We start from the raw sequence: 20730 nt of genomic DNA, 5'->3' as shown, positions 1-20730 counted from the left end.
GGCTATATTTTATATGATTAATGTAACTATGCAGATGTTTGCCTAAACGATAAGGACATATCACTTCATGTTGTTATAATACTGCCGTCTTCTGAAGAAGATAGATTTATATCTATTGAAACCTAGGTAAAGATTACTTTATCCTTTGCAACTGGTCGGCTGGTCTTAGTCTGATTTACGTGGAACCGTTGCTGTAGCGCAGCTATGTTTAAAGTACTGACCGCTATGAATACTTTTTTCCCTCTAGACTTTAGGTAGTTTGATACTGGCATCTGTATTTTGTTCATTCTCGTGGTACGAAACTGGCTGTGGTTTATAACTGCCCGTACGAAAGAGTTCATTTACAACTAACAGAAAAAACTTAGGGCACAGTACGTAAAGCACCTATGCCCGTCATAACAAGGCTCACGTACTCCGTTAGTAACATGTGTTAAGAGTCCAGGATAAAACTTTCAATAAAAAGCACTGAAATAATGTTCGTGTAATAGAATAGTTAACACTGGGAGTTAACTACAACTGTCTGAAAATTCTGACAGAAGTCCATGTGCGAAAAGAATTTGTTGAGAGTGCAGCTGCAACTACTAGATTGGACGAAGCATGTAACGCAAGCCGCAACTGAACTGCGTAAGCCGCATTGCGCTGACGGGTTAAGTGGATAAGCGGCGTGTTTATACTGACAGGCCACGCCACCCGGCAGAGCGCCCGTGCTAGCCATGTCCCGCTTAAGGTATTTCGTAACAGCCAAAAAAATCGATGGTAGAGTATCGGCGTGGGGGCCAGGTCGACCGCGGCGCGGTCGACAGGGAAAACTAGAGGCTTCGCGGTCCGGGCTGCACCAGAAAGCGAGAGCAACCGGCCGGCCGGCCGCCCACGGCCGCGCCGCCAGCAACCGGTTCCACATCCGGGACGTCGCCATATACAGCGCCGCCGCCGGAGACTGCCGAACGCTGGCGATCGTCGCCGAGCGCGGGCGCATGACGCGCGCGCCGGTGTTTCCCTTCCCGTCCCGTCGTTTTAACTACGGCCATCGCATCGAACGGCCTTCACGCGCTCTCGTCGGTCAGTTCCGCTCCGCTGGTATCTCACTGCTTGTCGAGGTCGCGCCTTGCCTGTAGACGATACACGAGCGCAATCCGGAACGCTTTCGTAAATCCCCACGGTAAACTGTTCCATTTCGTAATTTCCAGGTAGTCACGACGCCTAACACTCTTTCGGGTGATCGTATATGAAGTTCGGTACCGGATACGTGGGACTATGAATTTTTCCATCCCTACCTGCACATCTATATTCTGTAGGTAACTGGCAGAGGGTACTTTGTCAGATGTCCGTGCCAGTCTCTTTCCACATTGGAATGGTATGCAGGAGGTTTTGTGAATCCTTGTCACTACTGCTGTGGAGGCCTAGTTGCCACTGCCGCCTTAAGCCCAGTTTGTGAGTTCGTTAAACGATTTCTGGTGCCGTGCACCGCTAATAATTTCTCCATTTCACTATTAGACAGCTATGCCTCAGGGTCAGGTAACAGGACAGGAGAACGAAGGTTCTGCAACACTCGAACAAATTAGTTACAAAGTCATACAAACGAGTCAAAAGTTTGTATATCTTTGTGACCTGTCGAATAATCTGCAACACTGCATGTAATTTAACACAAAAAGGGCTCTCAATGACCGTACAAATAATAGTAAGTACACTTCACGATACACAGCAAATGCAATTTACAACCGTGTTCGCTTTTAAGAGTTCACTATACGGCTTGCCCTGTCTCAGGCCTGGATGGTGATCGCTAAGTGGGCGAGAGCTGGTGTTCCATCTTCCGAGTAGGGTTCTGTCCGTCGTCCGGTCACTGGCGGGTTGTACTCTGCCTGCTATTGGCCCGTGGTGCTGGTTGAACTCTCAAGTGGCGACTGTCTACAGCAATGGCACCAGTTATCACCTTTGCGCCTGTCGTGCGTTTATCCCGGCTGTGTTGTTCGGGCGACGCAGCAGGAAGAACGACTTCATGACCCACGTGAGCTCTAATCTGATTTTAGTTTCATGCTCTTTTCGCTAGCCTTGGTTCACAACTGTCGTTTAGCGTCTACCACTTTAGTTTTGCATTACCGTGAAGCTCACGTGCTTTCTTTGGACGTTTTCCACTTCCTGCATCAGTGCTGTGGTAAGGGTTACATACAGAGGAACATTTCTGCAGCATTCCCACGTACCTTGTCAGATGAAGAGTGTGGAAGATTTTCGCCGTGTTTCTACGCTTTATCTCCTCAGTCTAATCTGTTCAGCTGCGATCCGCTTCAGACTTAACTGCAATGAGCCACTTAGCCCTATCTGTCGGCGTTGCTATCGACAGGGATCTGACTGGATAAAATACTCCAGACTCCTGTCAAGAGTGATACGAAAAGAGATACATTGGGACCATGTTCCGGCTTGTCTATCACCAAACTCTGTACGCACACGGCACACTAAATCCACGAGTTCAAGTGCTACCGGTTCATTTCCCGAAGCCAGGAGAGTAGTAGATTTTAACTGCCAGTATCAGTAAAGTTTAGTACTGCAGTCACAGCGCTGACGACAGTCAAAGCAGAACTGTGCGAAGCAAACGCAAACTAAAATAAAGATTTGTTTGTAAAGCGTTTATTCTCTCAAATTAGCTAAAAATTGCGCTGAAGAGAGCTGACATACCCCGCAGGTGCACGTAAGGTTTTCGTTAGGTGGTGACCCATACAAACAATTACGCTGGTACGTTGGAACACCAGTGTTCTCTAGGCATTAGTATGTTATATGCGCTAACCGATGTATGCTGTGAGATCCTTTCAGCTAGAGAATTTTAACAGTATTTAATTAAGCGCTAAATTAACCACATGAATCTAGAACACGCAAATACCTGAAAACGTCACAATCGTGGAATGAGCGACGAGAGATCGAAGATGAACCTATAGTTTGCATTGAAGAGTTAGGGTTAGAAGAGAAGAAAGCAAGAACATGCTTACTACTAGGCTTTTAGTACTGCAGGTGTGTGAAACGCAAGAACTGACACCAGTGGAATGTTACCGAAGAGAACGATACAGCGATGGCAAGATGCCAGACACACGAGGTATACAGTTTAGACTTCGGAGCGAGAGTCGCGCAGCAACGGTGCTTCTGCGAGGCATTTCTCAGCTGCTTCGGTCACGCTTTCTAATGCAGCCCGTACTCGCCACTGCTTCGGATGACTAGTTTTCCTTGTTACGGTTACCGAAAGAGACTTCGCGAGTTCTAATTGAAGCCAAGAACTATATTCCTTTCTACTGAAATTTTATGTGTATATTTACTTTTAGACTAAATAACAGGTAGTAGATATGAGGTGTGTTAACTACGTTTTCCAGTTCATTCGTCAGCTCCTTTTGATTGGACGCCACTGGATAGCTGGAGGGCATTAATTATTGGTTTTGGAGTAGTGGTATGTTTAACGTTTCCTCGCTGGTCCAAGTAGGGCTCACGAACTTAATTCAAACTGGGTCCATCAATAGCTCTTAGATTTCGGTCGCGGCTACAATGCAATGACGCCTCCCAGTACGAAACGGAAGGACTTTTTATCTGGAGTAAATACTGTAATGAAGTTCACCTCCGTAGCGGTAGCATTACCGCCTACCACGCAGGGGGCCCGGGTTCGATTCCCGGCAGGGGACTGGGTGTTGTGTGTCCCTTTCCATCATTGACTCGCAAGTCGCCGAAGCGGCGTCAACTGGAAAGGACTTGCAATACGGTGGCCGAACTCCCCAGAAAGGGGCCTCCTAGCCAACAACGCCATCCGATCATTCATTCACTGTAATGGAAGTGTGAGTGTGAGTGATCCGATCTGCAGCTAGTGGCACACATTTAAAATGAGACTATTACGGAATTAATAGAAAGAGATTCATTTAATGAGCACTAAAGCGGTAGATACTCTTAGGAAATCCTAGCGGCAGACGCTGCAATTAAGGCGTTCTGGATCACGGTGTGGTTTACTGTTCAAGATCCTAGTGCATATGTTCCTAGACAAGTCAATATATTACTTTCTCCGTGTGTGGCGCGGAAAGACCATGAAGATAAAATTTTTTGAAACTCCAGCACTCATGGACGCTTGCTATCAAACGTCATTCCCGCAATCCATTCGTGACTGGGAAAGGAAATTCAAGTTTAAGTGCTACACGAAGTACACTTACACACCGTTAGGCGACTTTGAGAGAAGTGATCTGAAAACTCCTTTAAGGGCTTTGTTTCTCTGACAGTGTCCAGATATTTAAAAACTTAATTACTTCAAACCCGTGTATGAATTTTAACTGAACTGATTTTTTACGAATATTTATGAGGAGTACTTTCGTGTGTTTTGCACTGTACGAAAAATTTCTGAAATATACGGATAAACATCCAACTGAAATTATGTCTAATACCGGAGACGTATGCGAAAGAGATGACGGTTCATCTCCGAGGTCAGTGGAAAACGGAGACAGTGTTTAGAGGAGACAGCATATACATGTATGCATTTCAGTGAAATCCGTATTAGCCGAACACAAAATTAAACAGTTTAACGGACCAACTAACAAGTACAAAAAATGTTTTTTCTAGAACGTTTCTGTGCTTTGTGGCAAAGACGTTTGGCTATTTTGGATAAAACTTTGTACTCTTGCCTATGAGGTAATAGTGTGGGTCACCGTCTTTGTGGAACTGAGGGCCTGATTTCGTCACTACATCACTTTTGTGAAATATAGATACAAACTATGAAATTTTAGAGCGTGTACTTTCCTGAAATGTTAGTACGTGAGGTTACCAGAACAGTTCCCTAACACAGCCAAACTGATTAAGTTTTCCCCTTTCAGAACGGTGAAGTTCCTCTGAAAATAAAGAGCATGGCAAATTCGATTTACTGCTACTTTTCGACCACTGCAATTCAAGATGCCGAGTAACATTGGACAGCATATCGAGGGTGAGTCACATAAAGCGAGGAAGGCGTTCACCAGATAAGGCAATGTCGTTGATCCCGTGCAAACGAAAATGCAGTATTCATCGTAACGAATAGAGCTCTAAAAGCTCAGGAGTTACTAATTACCCGAAAGCTTCGTGAAGGAATGTGGTGAATATTAAAGTATATTACGATTAATATCTACAGAAAAAATGAACGAATTCCTCTGTCCTTTAGCATTAACATTAATCGTTTTCGATTGCGAGATTCATTTCGAAACGATGTTTCTGGGACGTGGTCCCAGACTACATCAGAGCTTACAACAACTGGTTCTGACCAGCGCTTCTTTTACTTTAAGGTGAGACTATGCTGCAATAACAGCTCACCTGCTACTTAGCTGCAAATTCCGACACTATTACAGGTCATTAATAGCCCACACTATCTGGACAATACCGTACAGAAAACTGAAGAGAAAATGTTTCACAAAATTTTTTTATGAGTATGTTGCAAAACATAACTCAAATGAAACTGCGAACACTAAATTCTGTCCAGTAATGAACACATGTCCCTGAAAAATTGTGTCTAATCTAAAACTTGTGTATCTCTCACTGTTTTATTTTAAGCATTAATCGTGTAACTGGATTGCCCTGGATATAGATTTTCTGGAGATTGTGTGTTATCCGCGTGCTGTAATTCATCTACGTACAAGTAATATTGCACCCTAGGATGACTGTTTGCGTCTGGATACTTAATTAAAATGAAGTATTGACTATCTTTAGAGAAAGCGATAAGGCATACTTTAGTTTCTGCTTTGAGTACCTGACAAAGCGTTTACAACAGTATCAGTAAGCACAGCTGGTAGTCAAAATTGATTTGATAGAATAGTGCGTATTTTCGTGGAAAGGAGTGCTTGCAGTAAGTGAACGGTGAAGACTTAACCACAGAAGCACGCTTTGGCATTCCTGTCCGAACGCCAACCGGCATTGGGAGTACTCGAGTAACAGTTTAAAGTCACGTCGGCGGAATCACAATGTTTGAGGTACTACGAAGGACACAACCTGCGGATGACCTTGCGCCAGCCAACCTTCGTGCCAGACGAAGTCAATGTCAATCCTCGACTGACATCGTTCTGCCGTTCACAGCTTTCATTCAGCAACGCGTTTAAGACGCTAACATTTTTCTTGTCAACGTGGCGCCTCTAAAGTTTCTTGGATATGGTCCATAAAATACGACCAGTTACCTATGTGCTGCTTCTTAAGTTTCAGCCTGCCGTGCACCCAACAGAGTTTTTGAAGAAATACGTAAAAGATCTGAAGTGACCGCATAATACTGACTACGGTCGTCGACTGTAAACCGGTGCGTTTAATTCCTCCCTGTACTGTCATGACGGAAGTATGTTCATTACGTCTCAAGGGCGAATCTGCGGCGATCTAAGACAGGTTATCCGCCGGTGTGCCCCACGGATGTGACGTCAGACGGATTGCGCGGCTATTTAGGTGTGGAAGTATTGTCTCTGCCATACTTAAAACCACCATACGCGACCTGACGCCCGCTCCACGTCTGCGGGTTAGCGCGGCAGGCTGATAAGCGAAGATGCTCGGGTTAGATACCCGGCCGGTCGGAGATTTTCTCCCCTCAGGACTTACATTCGTATCGTCATAATTGACATTACTATGGAGATGGCTGGGTCGGCACAGCCTCAAAGCCAGTAACTTCAAAAAAAAAAAAAAAAAAAAAAAGAGACCTCAGAAACTGATTTCTTACCGAGCTCTACGCTATGATCCATACGTTTTCCACAGATTATCCCACGTTCAAGGTATTAATTCGTGACTTTACCACATTACGTGCAGAACGTTTGTCATTTCACCCTTTATTTTCTTTATTAAACTAGCAGTAACACTTAGGAGAGCTTTAGTATATCTTATTGTTTCCCGTCAGTAAGCTGTTCTGCTTATGTTTAGTGCCGTTGCGCTGCCTTACGAAAATACATCACGATATTTGTGTTTCCCAGTTACGTCGCCTTAACCTCTCTGAAACATTTGAAATGCTAAGAACTTCCAAATTCTCTTTGAGTGCAGCCACTTCACATAACAGCAGTTAATTATACTCCGAGTCAGCCACTTATTTTTGGGCCGAATTTGTTTGGACGTTTCGAACTTCAAGTTTTCATTTTGTGTTGGTTACAAGGGAACCTTCCCATCACACCCCCTCAGATTTAGTTATAAGTTGGCACAGTGGATAGGCCTTGATAAACTGAACACAGATCAATCGAGAAAACAGGAAGAAGTTGTGTGGAACTATGAAAAAAGTAAGCAAAATATACAAACTGAGTCGTCCATGCGCAAGATAGGTAACATCAAGGATAGCATGAACTCAGGAGCGCCGTGGTGCCGTGTTTAGCGTGAGCAGCTACGGAACGAGAGGTCCTTGGTTCAGGTCTTCCCTCGAGTGAAAAGTTTATTTTCGCAAAGTTATGATCTGTCCGTTCATTGACGTCCCTGTTCACTGTAATAAGTTTAGTGTGTGCTTTGCGACCTCACCGCAAAACCGTGCGATTAGTAGAGGAAAGGACGTGCCTCTACAATGGGAACCGAAAACATTTGATCGCAAGGTCATAGGTCAACCGATCCCTCCACAGGAAAACACGTCTGATATATTCTATACGACACTAGTGACGGCATGTGCGTCACACGGCAGGAGTATGTTGCCGACCCATCTAATTTGTACACTTGACGAATGGGTAGAAAGATTCTTCTACCTTGTTCGATTTAGGTTTTCTTGTGGATGTGATAATCACTCCCAAAAAAGTGATGAAAACATTTGTCACAAACTGCAAGAAATGAACACAGTCGCACAATTTTCCCTGTGCTCTGTCAAAACATGTTTCAAACGTTTTCAAATTTTTCCGTGTGTAGACAGTCAAATCCTGCCTATGTCCAAGCAAATCTGAACATGTCCTGGAATTTTGGAGAGCGAAGTTTATTATGTGTGAGTGCCTGAACTTTGATAATCTGTATATCTGTCTGAAAATAAATTAAACTTTTCACTCGAGGGAAGACTTGAACCAAGGTCCTCTCGTTCCGTAACTGCTCACGCTAACCACGGGACCAAGGCGCTCCTAATTTCACAGTATCCTTGATGTTGCTTATGTTGCACATGGACTACTTATTTTTTTGATAGTTCCACACAACTATTTCCTTTTTTCTCGATTGATCTGTTTAGTTTTTCAAGGCCTATCCACTGTGCCAACTTTTAACTAAATCTGAGGGAGGTGCGATGGGGAGGTTCCCTTGTTAGTACTACGCTGAAGCTCTTTGGATGTTTGTGTTACTAACTGAGGCTGTTCCAACAGCGTAAGAGCTGAAGTGCACCAATTCAAATATTTCCAAATTTTTGTTGTTTGCATCCAATACTAAAGAACACTGGTGAAATCCGCTTCACATCAGTTTCATTATTTTAGGAGAGTGTCAGTGCTGCAGTGAGCTTCATGAATCTGCAAAACTATGTACGTCGCACTATACCGAAAACGAGGAAGCTGAGACTGCTCGTAAGTGAAGAGCCAGGCGGGGCGCTGCCGCTGGCCCGACACCAGATACGAAGCAGCACGGTGTGTCGGCTGGCCAAAGAGGCGACCCACAAAGGAAAGGCAGCGTGAACGGCTTTGTAACCGTACGCTGCGGCGCGACGGCGCCTCTGCTCTGGCCGGCTTCTCAGTTTCTGCCAGCGACTTGTTACATTGCGCGCTGCCCGCTCAAATTTCCTCCTCCCAACACGGAAACAAACACCGAGTCGCTTAAGCGCGATGTCTGTCAGGCACTTCTGGCTGTAACAGCACCGCGAGATAGATGTTCATTTAGGTAATGTTCGAATGCAGCACTAGTGCTGCGCTGCTTTATTCATATGGATTTAATGCCTAGGCGTACGACCATTTAAAGTCGGTTGTAGATAATGCTGACTGCTGCTTACTGGGAGATTTCTAGAAGGGTGTAGCTGATCTGTAAAGGAGACCTCATTAATAACACTAGGGTGACTTACAAGGGAACCTCCCCATCGCACACCCCTCAGATTTAGTTATAAGTTGGCACAGTGGATAGGCCTTGAAACACTGAACACAGATCAATTGAGAAAATAGGAACAAGTTGTGTGGAACTGTGAAAAAATAAGCAAAATATACAAACTGAGTAGTTCATGGCAACATAGGCAACATTAAGGACACCAGGACCGCAGGAGCGCCGTGGTCTCGTGGTAACATGAGCAGCTGCGGAACGAACGAAAGGTCCTTGGTTCAAATCTTCAATCGAGTGAAAACTTTAATTTTTTATTTTCAGTTCATGTGACAAACTAATGTTTTCATCACTTTTTGGGAGTGATTATCACATCCACAAGAAAACCTAAATCGGGCAAGGTAGAAGAATCTTTTTACCCATTCGCCAAGTGTACAAGTTAGGTGGGTCGACAACATATTCCTGTCATATGACGCACATGCCGTCACCAGTGTCGTATAGAATATATCAGATGTGTTTTCCTGTGGAGGAATCGGTTGACCTATGACCTTGCGATCAAATGTTTTCGGTTCCGATTGGAGAGGCACGTCCTTTCGTCTACTAATCGCACGGTTTTATGATGTGGTCGCAAAACACAGACACTAAACTTATTACAGTGAACAGAGACGTCAATGAACGAACGGACAGATCATAACTATGCAAAAATAAAGAAAGTAAAATTTTCACCCGTGGGAAGACTTGAACCAAGGACCTCTCCTCCTGCAGCTGCTCACTCTACCACGGGACCACGGCGCTCCTGAGCTCATTTTCTCCTTGATGTTGCCTATGTGGCCCATGAACTACTCAGTTTGTATATTTTGCTTATTTTTTCACAGTTCCACACAACTTGTTCCTGTTTTCTCAATTGATCTGTGTTCAATTTATCAAGGCCTATCCACTGTGCCAAGTTATAACTAAATCTGAGGGGGTGCGATGGGGAGGTTCCCTTGTCAGAGCTGCGTTGAAGTTTGAAATCCCCACCAGGTTTGATTGAAGGAAAACGAGCAATTCAGATGATTGCTCCTAAATGGTTCAAATGGCTCTAAGCACAGATTTAACATCTGATGTCATCAGTCCACTAGATCTTAGAACTACTTAAACCTAACTTAAGAACATCACATGCATGCCCGAGGCAGGATTCGAACCTGTGACCGTAGCAGCAGCGCAGTTCCGGACTGAAGCACCTAGAACGTCTAGGCCTCAGCGGCCGGCGATTGCTCCTAAATTTGTTAGAACCAGGTTAGATCAACAACCTTTTATTACGACAATAAAGGATACCAAGTGACTCCTTTGAGGAAACAAGATTTTTGGTTTTTTAGTTGAATACCGAACTGTAAGGTTATCGTTCCCTACATCCTGTAGGTATCCAAACAGGAGTCATCCTCAGAAGGATACCAGAGAGAAATCCAGGGAAGCCCGATTGTGAACAATATACAATCATAGATAGAAGCAAGTAGAGGTAGGGGAGGAGTAAGAGGGAGTAACATGGGCGAGCCGCCTTGAGGGAAGAACACGGTCTTTCCGTGAATCACTGCTAAGAAATTACAGAGACTGCAGGCGCGTTTGTGACAGACTGCAGAAACATTCTGCTGCCACTACACACAGTTCACTTGCAAGCCTCTGGTCCTGCGTTAGTACACACGAGCGTGTAGTCCTCCCCTTGTTTCCACTCTTGCTGATACATAAACAATCCATTCCGCATTACTTTACAGGTGCCACTCCAAACTGCCGCTAGATGGCTCTTACAGTGGCAAATGAGTTACGAAACTCACCAGCCAGCCACCAACGTGTATCTCACCTACGGACTGCCGGCCGGGGCTGCCGAGCGGTTCTAGGCGCTACAGTCGAACCGCGCGACCGCTACGGTCGCAGGTTCGAATCCTGCCTTGAGCATGGATGTGTGTGATGTCCTTAGGTTTAAGTAGTTCTAAGTTCTAGGGGACTGATGACCTTAGAAGTTAAGTCCCATAGTGCTCCGAGCCATTTGAACCATTTGAACCCACGGACTGCGAAGACTGGTCATACCTTGCGCGCATGCATCTACACGGTCTCTCATTCCTCACCCTATTTCTGAGTGGAAGGGGGAGTGACTAGCTGCGGGAGAAGGCAACCTACGCTACGCACTGGGTGTGTTTCACATTGTTATCTGACTACGAAGATCCTTTTTTCTAGTCCGTAGACGCGAAAAGCATCCTGACAAGAACACTAGGAAGAGTATTAAGAAGTACCCGTCCTCGTCTTGCTCGTGCCAGGTGGAAAACCTTCTGTAGCGTTAGGTGTCTGCTGTAATTGTCATGTGCACCTTCGCATCTGAATGACGTGTCCTCGTGTACTACTGTCCTGGCACTTCTAATCACTTAGCAGATCTGTCTGTCTTGCTTGATGTAGGAGATGTAAAACAATTTAGGATGAAAATGTTAAACAACCAGTCAATGTGTCATACTCAAAATCTAGCAAATATGGGCACTGAGAAATTGACGACTTTTAGAATCTAACGATTTCATCCCTAGTTTTAAAAGTCTACGAAACATCGTCAATAGCCAGGCGGCTGTTTCCAACCCACTCCCCAGAACCAAAATTCCCTATATACCGTTTAGTCCGACAAAATTAATCGTCAGAATATTATCTCATGTTAGTGTCAAAAGGTATCTTTTCTTGCTGACAGACGCGTTCCCTACATAAAACGGTATCATGGGTAAAATAGTTGTCTTCATTAGAGCAATCATATGTACGGCCAACGAGAGTATCATGTCTCCTCAGTGTCAGCAGAAATTAACGCATGTATGCAATTACACAGCAGGTAACAGGTGCTAAGTTTAACAAGACTAATCAAGTCATTTTATATGACTAAATCAGCGTTTTTAAGTATACATCTGATACTATGTATTGCATTTTTTCGCTGTTTCAGTTCCGAACTACCTCTATGTATGTAGAAGTTCAATACTTCCTTTGTGACGAACTGTGCCATATAGCTATGTTCCATTCGTTAAAAAGTTGTTCAACTACCGCTGTCGCCAAGAATGACAGCCAATTAATTTCCCTTGTGTTTTGTCCCTGCAGAATTCCATTTAATATCTTGCTATTGGGACGGGGGATCTGATGACGGTAAATTCATCACTATTTGATGTAAATCGTGGTATCTGAGGAGAATTAGTTTTTCACCTGTCTCCATTTATGCTAGATTTGTATAAAATTTAACAGTACCCACGATGTAAAACAATCCTAGCGAATTACACCGACTTTAGAGACTGAACTATTTGAGTCCAGACTATACAGAATCTAGTTCCAATTGGGTATCTGGTGAAGTCAATAAGCTGAGCTAGATACGTCAAAATTTGTGTGCGAAAGTGTTTTTATAACAGTCTAGGGGAAGTGGTTAGAATTAGCGTCAGTAATATACAGGGTGTTTCAAAAATATATTTCGAATGCATATATATTTATCGAACTGTGAAACTTACGAATATGAAACTTTACATATATTTAAGAACCTCTCAAGTTCAGATTACGGATGTTCAATGTGCATCAGCTACACTAATATCACATCGATACTCAAATTCCTCCCATACTCAGGCAAGCACGTCAGTCACTGATGTTACGGCAGTGCGGATCCGGTTCTTCAACTCTTCCAGGTTCTGCGGGAGTGTTGGTACATTAACGTTGTCTTTAACGAAACCCCATAGGAAGCAGTCCGAGGGTGTAAATCCGGTGACTACGCTGGAAACCAGTGAATTCGTGCAACATTTTCTTCAGGAACACGAGGGCGGCCAGAACTTACATAAACATCCTTTATCTAGAAACTGTCGATACCATCTCCGAATGTTCAGACCATTCGGAGGATCAATTTGGTACCGAAACAGGAAACGTCTTTGCACAGTGATCACGAAATTGCGCTTCGCAAACTCGAGAACAGAAAATGATTTCTGCTGCAGATTACCTATTTTAAACGTATGACGGTTACCCAGCAAAACAGAAGACAACTGGCATCTAGCGGCTATTAATGTAAACTAGACTATGTATTTGTTTCTCCAACAGCCGAGCCGAGGTGCAGCGCTCGATAGTTTGGACCAAATAATACTTTGTAATACGTACATTTTTAAAACATCCTGTATTACCTCTAAACATGTCAGTACGAAAACAAGCCACTTTAACAACCCTTTCATTCAATTTGTGAAACGATAGCTTTACGGTGAAGATCCTAGGAATTTTTCAAATAGCTACAGTAGCAAAAGATAATCTAAGGAATTTCCGGTCACATTTATTTAGCTGTATCTGCATCTCAGATTGTCTTGGGACATGCCTTACTGTATATGCGACGCGTAACACAGCACAATATGCTTACACATTATCCACAAATCTTTCGAAAAACCATTGTACACAGTTTCAGGTAACTGCATGATTCTGAATACGACTGGAGCTTGGGAAATCGCTGTAGTACGATGTTTAAGTCATTTGGTCAGAGCAGCTCTACAGCAGCAAAGAATTCCCGCTCCCGCCAAGGTCTGCGGCGCAACGCGTTTGTTTACTGTTTACACTTTCGAACCAGCGCGTGGCTTTAACTCTCCACTAACCCAATTTCACGGTAAACGCACAGAGCCGTAGGTCGGAAGCCCGGTCGCTTCCCGCACGTTTCCGTAGGTAGCACCTCCGCCTACGTCAGTGCCCTGATCCGCCAGGATCACATGCAACAGGGTCACGTGACGGCGATCGCAAACTATCGATCATTGGCACTCACGTGTCGCCGCAGCGGACGCTGTCCGCCACCGTCTGTCCACGCCTAACCACCTTAGCCTACAAGGTGATTGTTGTCGTGGAACTGGCGTGCGCCAAGGAGGGCGCAGTCGATATCTCCAGCCCTTAACGAAAATGCGGGGCATAGTCCGGATGATATCACGCGGGACGTAGTCCAGGGGGACGCTGTATCTTGCACTTATCTAGGTTTAAGTAAACTCACGACTGCAACAAGCTCTGGGTATTTGCATCATGTATCGTTAGAGTTATGAAGTAACGACACCATAAATCCAATTAACATCCTGAGACACTAGTACGTATTGTTTCTCCGTCTCAACGTGCTTCATTAAATATTTTTGCTACAACAGTTACCAATCTTAATTTTTTTCTGTTTCTGCTACTTATTCCAAGAACAACATTTTCAACTGTTGTATTTACATGGTTTCATCGTCATTACGACTGGTGGAATATATACTAAATATGCATTTCGTGCAAAGACATGTTCATCAGACTACAGCTCATGTCGCTCCTTTTATCTTTACCAAACCCATTCCAATACACTGCCGGCACTACTGAACCTGTCACGGCAATGCGATGTGTGACATCTAGCATCTGACAGCCTGATCCATGTTGGTTTTAGTATTCGTTATGGAGTTCCCTGCAGGTAGTTTTCTTTAAACTGACTACTTCTTAAGTCTAGTACTTTCCAGAAAGCTAACTTTCGCTTGAATTGTATTTTATGCTCCCTAATTGTATCAACTGTCCTGAGTAATTTGCCGAAACGACCTAGTTACTATAAAATAATTACCTGGTTATTTCTAAATCCGCGTTTCCCTGGTACATTTTAACAGAAAACTGAAGCTGCAATACCGTGCTATCTTCGTAGCTTAACAAGCTGTAGCAATCGTCGTCAAACTTTATTAGGAGCCAATATTGACATTTTAGGACGACACCTCGGGACTGAAGCTTATGGCTTAAACAGTGAGTCTACGTATTTTAAGCTATGACTATTTCAAGTAAAATATTTGATATAACATATTGGAACTGCGTGCATTTTTCTGGAGACATACACACTGACTAATTTTCTGTATCTAAGCAGGTACTATGGCCAGTGACATCGCAACTGATCATGGTTTCTTTGTTGATTTCCGGGCAAATTTTCTGGGCGTCTTCATACGTTACTACGTAAAACGACCTAGCGACTGAAGCACGCCGTTTTGAATCAGACCTTTTTATTAGCCTCAGTAGAACGAACGGTTTTACATATTTTAACTTTGTTAATTCAAAATTGTCACAAAGGGATAGAATGGCTGGTGATAGCTTTGGGTATATACACGGAAGTAAAAGTTAGTGGTCTCTAATATTTTGCGTGATATAAGGCAGTAATTGATTAGATAGAATACACTGCCATCTTTTTCCCGTCGAGTAGTGTGGCGGGAGTTTCTCCAGGTCGGACACGATGCCTGCGAAAGTGATCCATAGAAGAAACTCTCAAACTGAAATAACTATGAAACGAATTTTTAGGCGAAAAGACGTAAGTGTGATTTTACAAATTGTTACTCTTCATGCAAGTGATTTAAGAATAATATGACATCTTACTTTAGACGACTTGAAAAGTTTACTGAAAATAACGGACGTTTTCAGTCTCTCAGACAATTACGATGTATATCAGAAATCGTCTGATCATTTCTCAGCGAGCATCGGCGCTGTTCACATCGGAAAGTATCAAATGGTCGCCTTCCCCTGCCGATGTTACTACCGATTGGGAACGTACATGGGTTATTACGTTGTGACAATAACTGCAATTATGAATCACGATCACGAGTGTTTTACTAAATGTTTTGAATGTTTCCTTTTACTCATCGCATCGTATTAGCCTCAATTTAATTTCACTTTACTTGCTACGGACATGTACGACACAGATAACCGTCTATGTAACGTGCATTCACGAATCCATGATACTTCCGTCTGACAGTCCACAGTGGCAGATCGGTACTATTTGCGCAGAGTCGTGCGTCGTCAGCATTTTAAGACAATATTCCTACTCATTCCTATTACTCTTACAGTAACTGGCCTACATACCACTGCCTCTGACAAGAGCACGCAGTAAAATATTACTGTCTGGATTTTAGTTTGTTACTAAATAAAAATATACTAATAAGACGCTCCCAACGTTAGTTTATGTTTTTGGATTCTGCTATTCCTGCTGGAAGAGTTTCGTAAAATACGGCTGGAAACCGAGTTAGCATCAACAGTGACTACCACTGACGGAGGGTGTATATACTCTCGGCGCAGAGTACGTTTAGCTGAAACCACGCAGCATTTAGCTGGTTTAACAGCGCACTTTGTATTGCACTAGGACTAGCAGTCACAAATTATCTGGAGACAGTTGATCAACGGCTTTCAATAACTTAGTTATGTAGAAAACTGTTCTGAAAGTGTTTAAAATCGTGGGCTATAACGCCGTTTATCACCAACGCAAAACCATACTTGTGTCAACCACTAAGTGAAATCTGGTGACCGGTCGCCTTACCCACTTTAAGTACAATGTCCGCGACCAAACCTTTTCGAGAGACAGCTTTTAACCTAACCGAGTAAGTTTACGCCCTGCTGACTGTACGCAGCAGCCACGACACATTGCAGCAGCTACGCGCAGGATGAGCACGAACCGTACACCTGCATCTGCCGCTCGACGTCTCTTCCTGTTTCGGAAGAGCACAGGAAAACCGCAGGCGATTCACCGATGTTGCCATAACACCTGATTATTCAAGTCTGACAGGCGGCAACATCGCACGGTATTTACTCCAAGCACGTCTGGAGTTTAAAAAAGCTCTTTGCAACAATCATCGGCTCCGTTTGTTAATAATCGCCAATCACGTACATTTAACACGATACCTCTGACAACTTCGAAATGGCTTAAAAATGCGGAAGGAAGTACCCACCCAAAACATTTAAGGCTATGATTTAAGGAAGGGTGGCGAAGTTAACCTGAAGTAACACAGGAAAGCTGCGAAACAGGTAACTCAGTAGGACAGGGGGATTAAAATTTTGCGACTCTAGGAAAAAATGCTGTACCCAATACACGAACACCCTCAGTCGAAGCGCTAATATGTAAACTTCCCATTATTTCTGTTAGTTTCGATATATATATATATATAGTGTGACGATAGGGTATATCTGCGGAACATTATTAAGGCATACCAGCTATTCTTTCATCCATCTATCGTTCAACGTCAACTCTTGTATGGGCTTCCCTGTACGTTTTTATCACAGCTCGTATGACAAAGGCAACTGATTATCAGGTAACCCTGCTATTCAATTTGCTGATGGCTCCCATCAGGTGCATATTCCTCAATGGTTTGTCTTTACGTGTACAGATAGCTTAGTCTCTTAACAGTATGCAAGCAAACTTTCTGAAATGCATAAAAAACACTGCTTTGGGATTCCTTATTATAGTCTATATTTCGTGTCTTAACTTGCGACAAAATCTTATAACAGTCAAGTGCCATAGTAGATTATTCCGGAAATCGTTAACGTAATGAACCTACGACCGGCTTGAAATTAATGGGAAGCTCGATTCCTAAAGAGATTCTACGAAGAATGGAACAGAAGAATGAGGCTTACTTCACTGCTATGACAAGAAATACTTTTAGAACTAGATCCTCTAAAGTTTTCTTCATATGCGACACGTGTACCGTCAAGACAAAGATTATGTGCGACTGTCGGTTCATTGAAGATTATGACCGTCTTCCAGCAATCTGACGTTCAAGTCTACTGCGAAAATCGCAACTAGTGTGTGAGCTATATTATGAAGCTTATTTCTGCTTGAATACACATCTCGTCAACACCGAGGAAACTAGCTCGGATACGCCCTACACGAACGACAGGAAGTCAAGCACGGAAGTTCGTTATCTCTGCAGTGGCAGAAGCAGCGATAGTTATTCTCGGTACACTCTCGAAAGCCATCTTCCGGAAGTATTATACGTGAAACTATTAAACAATGCTACAGATAATGATGAATTCATACTGGAGGAAGTACTGCACTGTATGGTACCAGTAAATGTCAAATTCTAAAGATGAGCACGAATTACGCGATCCAAATATAGTGTATTACTCCTGTTTAAATATAAAGGTGTGGTTCACCAAGCATTATATCTGGCATATGATAAATGGTTTCTCATTTATTTGGCACTTCAAGTTCTAGGTCAATACTTTCATTGCAGCTGCTTCATTTTTTCTGTCGTGTTGTGACCGCATTGGGCCAATGGAAGACTGTTCGGCGAGTCTTTACATATACTGTGTGCAGACCTCAGTCCACAGACGCAGAGCTGTCAGGTTTAAGGCTAGCGGTAACCAGAGCGCTGGCAGGTCTCAAGGACGCTGCTAACAGTCTGCTCATTCCACTGCCGCATAAGCAGTAACTGTACACCCACACTTCCTTACTGCCCTTCTGACCAGCAGGGAGAAGCCAGCAAACGGACTTCACATTACATTTCAACCGACAAAGGTGGTAACTTATCCACTCTACAGTCGATATACGTATCACACTAATAATCTTACGGAAGATTTTATACGTATCTCATCTAAAATACGTAATATTAGTTCGTTAGAAACCACTGCGATAAAGAAGGATAAGATTAGACAGGCAAAGCATAACGTCAGTAAGAGATACGAGGGAAGTCATTAAGGAAATCATTGACACGGAAATACGCTTCTGTGCAAGGGAAAGCAAGTTCCTTATTAAGTATTTAAGTATTTATGCTTCACATTAGCTTTCATCTGCTTTTTAACATTCCCACTGATCAGCGCTCCGATTTCGCTACGAGCCGTCAGTTCGTAAACGACTTTTGTACTATTAGTTCAATCGTTACGATTGGAATTATTTTTCAATGCGACGCTTTAAATAAGGCTTCTGGTTTATAATCAGACTGTTTCCTATTTCTAGTTTCTAGTACAGACTAATATGCTGCAGTGCAGAAAGTTGCCACATTCTATATCATCGCTTCGGGCTGTCTTTACTACTAGCAGCTATTCAAATGCCAAAGACGCGTTATTCCGCGAGGACCATAACACTTCTAACGAGTAAATACAAGTGGAATGGCACTTCATCGTAAGTAGTATTACAAATTGCCATTATATTACCAAATACCTGCTTTGAACTATCCCAGTGTCAATGACAGGCACATGTCATCACTGCTGTTATTTTGTCGTAGAAGTGTTTAAATTTGTATCAAGTGAACAAGACATACTGTCTCAACCGCTAAGTCCAGCGCTGTGATGTGCGATGTGTACACCAAAGACTACGCAGTCTGGTGAACTGTCTTCCTACCGAATGGTTCTCTGTAGGTATTTTACGCATTAACCTGCGCGTTGGAAAGTTCTAGTCTCACGAGAAAGCCATTCGAAACACTGAACTGTAATTTCAAGCCCCAAGAAAACTAACAGGTGAAATAGAAAATCAGATCCCATCGGCAAACGCAGCCTGCGAAAATTGGCCCCCGACTGCTTTACCAGTTTAGAGTTAGTCTTTAGGTTTCCTCTTTAGTCGGCATATCATATCGAATGACCCAGGATAATTGTAGAATTAGTAAGGAACTGTCCGTACTATTCTAAATTAAGTAACCTCTAAGCTACCAACCGAAAGTTATGTAGGAATCTTACTCAGTGGAAACGCTTAAAAATGTTACGAAGACTTACTGATACGTATGATTTAAATTTGAAACAAGTAATTCAATACACTGATTTGTAAGCTGCAGCTACTCTTTCATTGGTTCACATACGCCCTAGACATATTGAGAAGTCTTTCCCAAATACATTGAGCAAAACACATTCTAATACAACGCAAGAAAATTGATGGTATATGTAAACTTACTGAAGAAACATGACCACCTACATATCAACCGCTTTATTTAGAGGAAATCAGTTTATTAGTACGTTTGCGAATATTAAGGTGAAAGTGATACAGGTAACGAGAAGTCAGTTTTCATTATGAAGGCTACGTCAACACGACCTCCGATGCCTGCATTACTTGGCGACCAATACCAGTAACACAAGAATTATCCTTGAGCCTGTATGTGGAGCAGACACAGAGTTATCTACCACCGCAACGAGATCTACAACCATGAGCGCTTTCAGCGTGCGACACTTACATCTGGTCGTGTGAGCTAGCGCGTCTATGTCCTCATAAGAGCGTCGAACGGCCAGTGAAGAAGATGCCTGTGGGTGTGTCCGCAATCCTGCGCCAGCCGTCGTACACTGTGGACAGGACAGCTGCGACCACTCAACTCGTTACCGCCGCAACAGCGAGCAAATGACAGAGCGAAAGCTGCGACACCTAGATTCCAGCGCTCGAGTACTTTAGTGTATGTGGCTGTGCCTGAACCGAAGCCTCGTTCGGACTGACTGGAGTGTGGCAGCTACGCGATCGCTGCGGCGTCGTGTCGTGGTCGCTGTTACTCAACATGCCGCGCCTGCCCCCACCAGGGGGACGCTCAGATGCCGCCTTGTTTTCTTTCCGCACCGCCGGCGGCAGCACTGACAGCGCGCCTCCGCACGCAAACAATCTCTGGAAACAGGAGCTGCTCGATACGCAACACTTCGAAAGATTGTTTGACGGTTAACACTTAACAGCTCCCGAGTGCAACCATCAGTTTGGATCCGACGAAAGTAGTTAATACATCTTTTTCCACTCGCTTAAGACTATCAAACAATTATGTTCTTATCATACGGCTATCGTTTTCGCTTGTAGGGTTAAACCCACGCAAAACCAAGGCTTTTTCTACAACACGCAATACCGAGAGGGTACTTTATGACCACCCGAAGAATATTGAAAACAAAATAAGTTAATTGTCGCTGAATTTCATTAACAACATACTTTTTAAAGAGGTACTGATGTTTAAATAATGCCCAGAGTCTGAAAATGCCTTTTAGCTCCTCTTAGCAACATCAACGCACTTGCAGTAACGTGTACTCCCGACTTCATGACCACATTAATTTTTTTAATCAGATTTAGTTGACTTTTACTCTCAAATACTTTTAAACAAATATTGA

At 43.4% G+C, this 20730-nt stretch overlaps 1 protein-coding gene across 1 annotated transcript in view; it reads right to left on the bottom strand.

The window, feature by feature from the left end:
- LOC124612358 (terminal nucleotidyltransferase 5C) overlaps nucleotides 1–20106 on the bottom strand; it is a 99772-nt gene extending 79666 nt beyond the window's left edge. The window contains exon 1 of the mRNA XM_047140515.1: nucleotides 19830–20106. The gene's annotated coding sequence lies outside the window, so the exon portion shown is untranslated. The remainder of the gene's footprint in view (nucleotides 1–19829) is intronic.
- Between the last annotated feature and the right edge of the window lie 624 nt (nucleotides 20107–20730).

This window comes from Schistocerca americana, chromosome 4 (genome assembly GCF_021461395.2).
Source record: "Schistocerca americana isolate TAMUIC-IGC-003095 chromosome 4, iqSchAmer2.1, whole genome shotgun sequence".
In the NCBI taxonomy this organism is placed as follows: Eukaryota; Metazoa; Arthropoda; class Insecta; order Orthoptera; family Acrididae; genus Schistocerca; species Schistocerca americana.
This window is presented reverse-complemented; position numbering and strand designations above follow the sequence as displayed.